Raw genomic sequence first — 6,708 nt, 5'->3', positions numbered from 1 at the left:
CCTGGAAGGCAACCATGTTTGAAAGCATAGCCTTTCCAGAACAGGTTTGCAATGCAACGGCAGGAAAGCTCAGTTAGACATTTGACCGGACTCTGCTGCTTTTTTTTTTTTTTTTTTTTTTCCCTGATCCGTGTTTTTGCAATCTAGGATTAGTAAATACATGAGCGCTAAGCCAGTCACAGAGCCGTGGGCACTGTGCCCAGCAAGTGTGAAATTGTACCAAAGCACTGGCGTTACTCATTGCAATGTAGAGTCCTGACTTAAAATGCAGCGCATGCAAGAAACAGCCCTATACCGGGAGAGCTTGCGCAGGCCACCTTAATGAATAGATGAGTGTGTTACAGGAAACAGCCCTGAATCCCATTTTAGATTAAAGTCATTAAACAAAAAAATTGAGCTAACAAATCAAGAGGCCATTAAAAAATAATTCATTTTATGCTTAAGTTTCTTTCCTCCTCTGGGACATTTAAAGTGCAATTGATTAAGTACTGAAGGCTGTAACCACAGCAGGGATGAAAAAGACTTCCTTCCCTATGCTCTGTGCTTTTCACATGTTCTCCCATCAAAATAAATACATGCTATTTTTAAGTAGTAAAAATTATTTCAAAAATATAGTGTAATTTTTAAAATTGACATTGTTTATTTACTTATTTATTTATTTTTGGTTTTTCAAGACAATGTCTCTCTACGAAGCCCTGGCTGTCCTGGAACTCCCTCTGTAGATCAGTCTGGCCTCAAACTCACAGAGATCTCCCAGCCTCCCAAGTTCTAGGAGCCAAGGTGTATGCCACAACTGCTCCCACACACAAAAAAAAATCATCATTTTAAAAACATCTTTTTCAAAACAGACCTTTATCCACAGAATCTTGAGTCTGCTGCCAGCTCCACTTGTGTGACAGGGTGGGCACTGTTGGCAATTTCATCTGCACCAGCTTTTGCGGGCTAAGAAAACAGAAGTCCAGAGAAAGGGGATTGATGGGTCCAACATGCACAGTTCTTGTCTGGCACAGGTGGGCTCAAAGCCTCATAGTGCTCCGTATAGAAGGGCTCTCTCAAATGAAAGTTGCAATAAACAAAACTTCAGGGAAAAATTTGGGCTGTGCTTCACCTTGAGCCGACACAATGAAATACCACAGACTGGAGCAACAGAAATTTCTTTCTGTTGGTTCTGGAAGCCAGAAGCATGGTCCAGTTCTGGTGAGGGCTCCATTTTGGGCTGCACACTGCCATCTTCTCATAAACTTCACCTGGAGGCAGGCAGACAGCTCTCCAGCTTCTTCTCATAAGGCCATGGGTCCTACCAGTGACACTGTTATCTTGTAAGGGTTCGATCTCTTTATACCATCACACAAAGGGTTAGGATGTCAACATATGGAATCTCGGGGGATAGAACACGCAGCGCCTCGTAGGCAGTGAAGGTTGAACTGGGATCCTGCATTCTGGAATGTTTCTAGAGTTATTGCATAAGTTAGGGTACCCTCTTTAATCCCAAGGGTGAGGGGTTGTATAGACGATCGCTAAACACATGTACTGGACTGGATGACAAATAATCATGCTAGATAATATAGTTCCTATCGGCATCCATTCATTAGCAGGTACCGACTGCTCTGAGTATCTGAGACAATTGCAGTTACATATTTCCTTGGGAAAAAGTCCAACGCTATACTCAATTTTCTGCCTTGTGAATTCCAAATCCGAGTTGCCCCCGCATTGTATAGTACAAATCAATTCACCAGCTCTTCCAGCAGCTTTTTTCGTGGGGGAAGAAAGCAATTAAGATTTGGAGCAGGTGCTGCTTTGACTATTAATTATAAACCCTGAGGAATGCAGTGCAATGAGCAGGATGATTCCAAGAAACATCTCACTTTAAATTGGAAAATGCTTTCTTGCTTTTTAAAGGGACAGGCTTAAGCAAAGTTGAAATGCAAATGTTTTAATAAACAAAAATATATATAAAAAACTGAGGCTTTCATGAAAACTAGTCAATTCTTAATTCATTGACTCAAAGAATGAATCTGGAGCTGGGAAACTATTCTGAGCCACCATGTTTGAAAAGTGAGATTTAAAAACAACAACAACAAAAACAAACAAACAAACAAAATGAGATAAGAAATACGATAAAAGCAGCCCAAATACTGAGAGAAGAACTCTATTGCCAATTATGGTTGTGGCTCAAGGGCATTCTCAGATCCCAAGGGATGCAAGGAACAAGAATTCAGACTGGGTACCATGAGACAAAGTAACAGTTCCTCCACTGTGAAAGGCACTCTAGCTCCTAAAGGCAACTCACGGTTGTAATGTATACACCCTCAGCATACCAGTTGCTGATCTGCTCAGCATCTTGACTATGCACCCCGCCTCTGTCCTGCATCCTTGGGACAAAGATGTTAAAATACAGCATTTCCAAAGGGACAAGAGACAGTCTCAAATGCAAAACCAAGTCACATAGTCTCTCAGGAAGTTATTTCCTAACTTACAGCTGGGGCACAGAGGAAAGTGGCAGGATGAAGACTGTCTTCAGAGGGAACCAGAGACCACACATCCCTCAAGCAAAGCACAGGTGGAAAGCATGACAATGAGACATTCTGGAAATTAAAACCATCATCGTTCAGTAGGTGTGCTAATGCAACAGACAGACATTAGACACGGTGGGCTGGAGAACAGAGCTGTGAAATTCTCTGAAATGATCATTCAAAAGGCACAAAGACAGGCAGCCAGAAAGGGGAGTAAAAGTTTTGCAGAACAAATTCCCCCACACTGTAGCATTTCTCAAAGAAAAGGAGTAGATAGAACAAATAGAAGAAAATCTTAAAGAGAATAGAAACAGTTCCAGAGCAAAATTATAACATCAATTAATTAGATTTTACTTCTCCTCTTAGAAATTAAATATAGCAGTAATTGCAATAAGTGGATTACATTCACCTGATAAATGCTAATGCTCGGAGAAAACTTCTAACAGGGCAGAGCTGCAGCATGCTGCTTATGAGAGATACAATCATGGCAAAGCAGGCTTGAAAAGATTGAGAAAGCAGGTGCTAACAAACACCCTCAAGTGTAGCATTAATGTCAGACAAAACAGAATCTGCAGGGGGAAAAAAATCAAAAGGCATATTTCATTGTGAAGAGGTACAATTGTATAGGAACTTCTAACCAGAACCCACATGTTGTCAACCTGTCACCTGAGCTATGGAAATAAAGATGGCACAGCACAAGGAAAATGTGCAAATTTATTGCCCAAGAAAATAAATAAGATGTGAAAGGTACAATTAATATACTTAATCTCCTGCTCATAATTACTGGCTACAGAATAGTATTTAAACAGAAAAGTGAACAGATGTAAGTGTATAATTTTAAGCACACAAAAATGTCTAAAACTGTCCCATTTTTTTAACACAGAGAAAATTTAAATAAATTCTGAAGTTCCCAGGCAAGCACAAACTAGATGGGCCACCTTCAAAACTCAGACATGTAATAGAAGTGCAATATTAATATTTACACTTAAAATTAGTTAATTTAGTATTACATTTAATATTAATGATAGGATTAATATTGAAAGACAGGAGACAAAAATATAAAATTTAACTGAAATTCAAAAACTCTAAAGCATCCCTAGGTAAAATTAAAATATGAAGTACTATTTAGATATCACATTAGCTCTGTGCTGTGACAAAGATACTGGAGCTACATGTCAAGGCAGGAATGGGCTGGGGTGTGTCCCGTGCTTTGCGTGCTTGTGGCTCTGGGTTTGATGCTCAACACAATAGAAAACAAGCAAACAAATAAGAGAAAAGATTGATGCTGGCTCAGGGGTGCAGAGGTCCCAGGCTGTGGTCTCTTGACTCCACTGATTTTGGATCTGTATAGTCTACTACTTCCCAAAAGTCGAATGAAACTTCTGGGGGTTGCTTACGACCCTCCAGTAGACACAGTGAGCAGAGCACACAGAAAGAGCTGGCAACGTTTGGAGAAAAATGTCTAGACCTGCTCAGTCATTCTGTAAGAGAAGGAAGAATTCTCTAGTACCCAGGCTCTGAAACCTGACTCAAATGGCTCCTGCAAGTGGAAACATATTGACTCTATAAAAAAGTCAGGGCAGCCTTCAGATATTCTTGGACCTCCTACTCAAGTGTGACCCTCAAGTCTTCTTTCCTCTGAGTTTTCATCATTTTCTGCTAGTCCCCTGCAGGGGAACAGGAAGGAGCCTCCTTGTAAAGAGGCTCACTCCAGTGTGCCAGTTTTGGACAGGGAGTGAACTGTTCTACTTAAAATACAAATAGTAAATAGAGGTGATAGAAGAGGAAAAGAAATACAACTCAACAGGGAAGGTGGAAAATGTGTAAATAAAGTTATTGTTTTAGGATCCAAGAGGACAGGCAAAGAAAACCTTGACACAGATCAACACAGCAAGAAACACCACAAAAGGAAAGAGTAGTGCTCCCTGCCCATCACCCCCAAAAATCTTTAGTGTTTTATAGAAGAAGGGTAAGAGAACATCTTTAGCAAGGCTCATAGAGAAACGGGCAAAAAACAAGCTGGAAGGCATGGGCCTTTGTAACCAGAAGAGAACATTTTTGGTGACTTCACCTATAATAAAAGAGAGATAGAGACAAAAGAGATGATTTTCTGTGAAGACTCAAAAAATAACTTTAAAAACTCAGCTATGAGCAGTTTTGCAAGGCACACTCGGGAGCATGCACACATATACATGCACAAAGATTTAAAAAAAAAAAATAGTGTCTTAAGAAAAGCTACTTGGCTCAGCACTATGGTTTCTGAAAACTTCCAAAGAGATGCCCCTAACAGTGCATGAACTAACCTGAGGGTTAAGATGCCCTTCCCAATGCTTTTCATGAGTTTGGCATTAAGAGATGTCAAGAGAAATAGGGTAATAAACCCTAAAGAAATTCATACAGACTGACTCCTGCAGCTAATAAGAAAATACAGGAGAGAACACAGACGCCAGATTTACATACAAAGGTATGTTATATTCCCTGGTAATTACCAATTACCAGTTTCCATAAACAAGTCCTATTTTCAATAGAATAAAAAAATGGGACTGAGGAGAAAGCTCAGAAGTCAAGAGCACTTGCTCCTGGTCCAGAGGGACCCAGCACTGGGCTGCTGGGCAGCTTAGAACAGCTTACTTGTAACTCCAGCTCCAGAGGATCTGATTGGTGCCCTCTTTGCTGGCTATAAAAAGAAAAGATCTACTCTTCACAGCAAGCAGCCACGGCGACTGAGTAAGCTCATGGTCCAAGTTCCCAAGTGTAATGTGTAAACTGACTTTGAAGCCCTGCACTTCCTGTCTTGTCCCAACTAGCCACCTGTGTGGAAGGGAGCCTCTGCTTTATAGGAAAAAGAAGGCCCTCAAGTCTAGGAAGTTTGGGGAGTGGGGTCCAGAGTCCTGTAGGCTGAGCTGTAAGACTGGCTAGACAGGTTCCTTGGGTGTTGTCACACAGCCATAGCAAGCTACTTCACTGGGCATAGGAAAGCAAAGACCTCTGGCTGTTTGAGAGGCAAATATTAGGTGACAAAAGTCCCATTCTCAGATTTTCTGTTCTTTGTCAACTGAATGCTCATCTGAGAGACAAGGCGTGCTTTAGGAGCTACCTTCAGGGTCAAAATGATTGTATACGGGGCTAGCAGTCTTATCTTCCTTATCTCCCCCCATCCCCCCCACCCTCGTCCGCCATCTTGGACACCTGCTATAAGTGGGAGCTAAGGCAAGCTAAGGACCATTACCACTGCATGGAGTGGAGTTACCTAAGTCTAAAGCAGTCACTGACCTCATCGCTTCCTACCTGGAGTCACATTGTCAGCTGCATCAAGGAAGTGGTACCATTCACCCTTTGATCAGATCCTCATCTCCCGTTGCTAGCCACCAAGTCTGACCACTGGTAAAAACACAGCATTGGAGATTTTTAAATATGCCGAGGTAGGCTCTCACCAGGTAACGCTGCTAACCCGGGACTCACCATCTTCCTGCCTCAGCCTCTGGAATGATGGGATTGCAGATGTGAGCCTTCACACTGGTTATCACTGGTGACTTAAAAACAAAGCAAAACACTATTTGCTTTAGCTTCCCTAAGAATTCCTTGGAGACCTCTGAACAGTGTGGATTGAGCTCTTACATTGAGAACACAGATTTCTTTGGCATAGCCACGTGCTTCTGGCATCTTGTTTTGGTTTGGTTTGCTTATTGTCTTTTTGACTTTCTGTTTTGTTTTGTTTTTCCTTACCAGTTGATCCCCTTCATGCTGCAAGGTTTGGGTTAAACTCCTCTTTTGTTTTTCCACTCTCTTCTTTGAACCTTTACCAAACTTACACCCACGCTAACCCTTTTTGGTGTCTGTATTCCTTTGTATTTCCACCCCTTGCCTGCACCACGGACAAATCAGCTTCTGAATTGGGGCCAATAGTGGTGCCTTTTTTGAAACATTTATTCTCAGTTCCTCCTCGAGTAGCCTTTTCCCCAGCCTGGTCTCCCTCCAGCAGCATTTTTCTGGGACCAATGAGGCAGCAGAAGAGAGCTGGAGTGGAGGCCAGGATCGCAAGCGCAATGCCCCTAGGGACCAGACAGTTGACCTCAAGCAAGTGAAGCAGGCCAGATGGTAAACTGGCAAGTGCAGGGTGCCACTGAAGAGAGCAGCTGTTAAGCAGCTCTCCTGGTTGGTGGCAGGTGGGAGTGCGGACTTACTGTTGCCAGAG

The sequence above is a fragment of the Acomys russatus genome, chromosome 27, assembly GCF_903995435.1.
Source record: "Acomys russatus chromosome 27, mAcoRus1.1, whole genome shotgun sequence".
Lineage (NCBI taxonomy): Eukaryota > Metazoa > Chordata > Mammalia > Rodentia > Muridae > Acomys > Acomys russatus.
Note: the sequence above shows the minus strand (reverse complement) of the source record.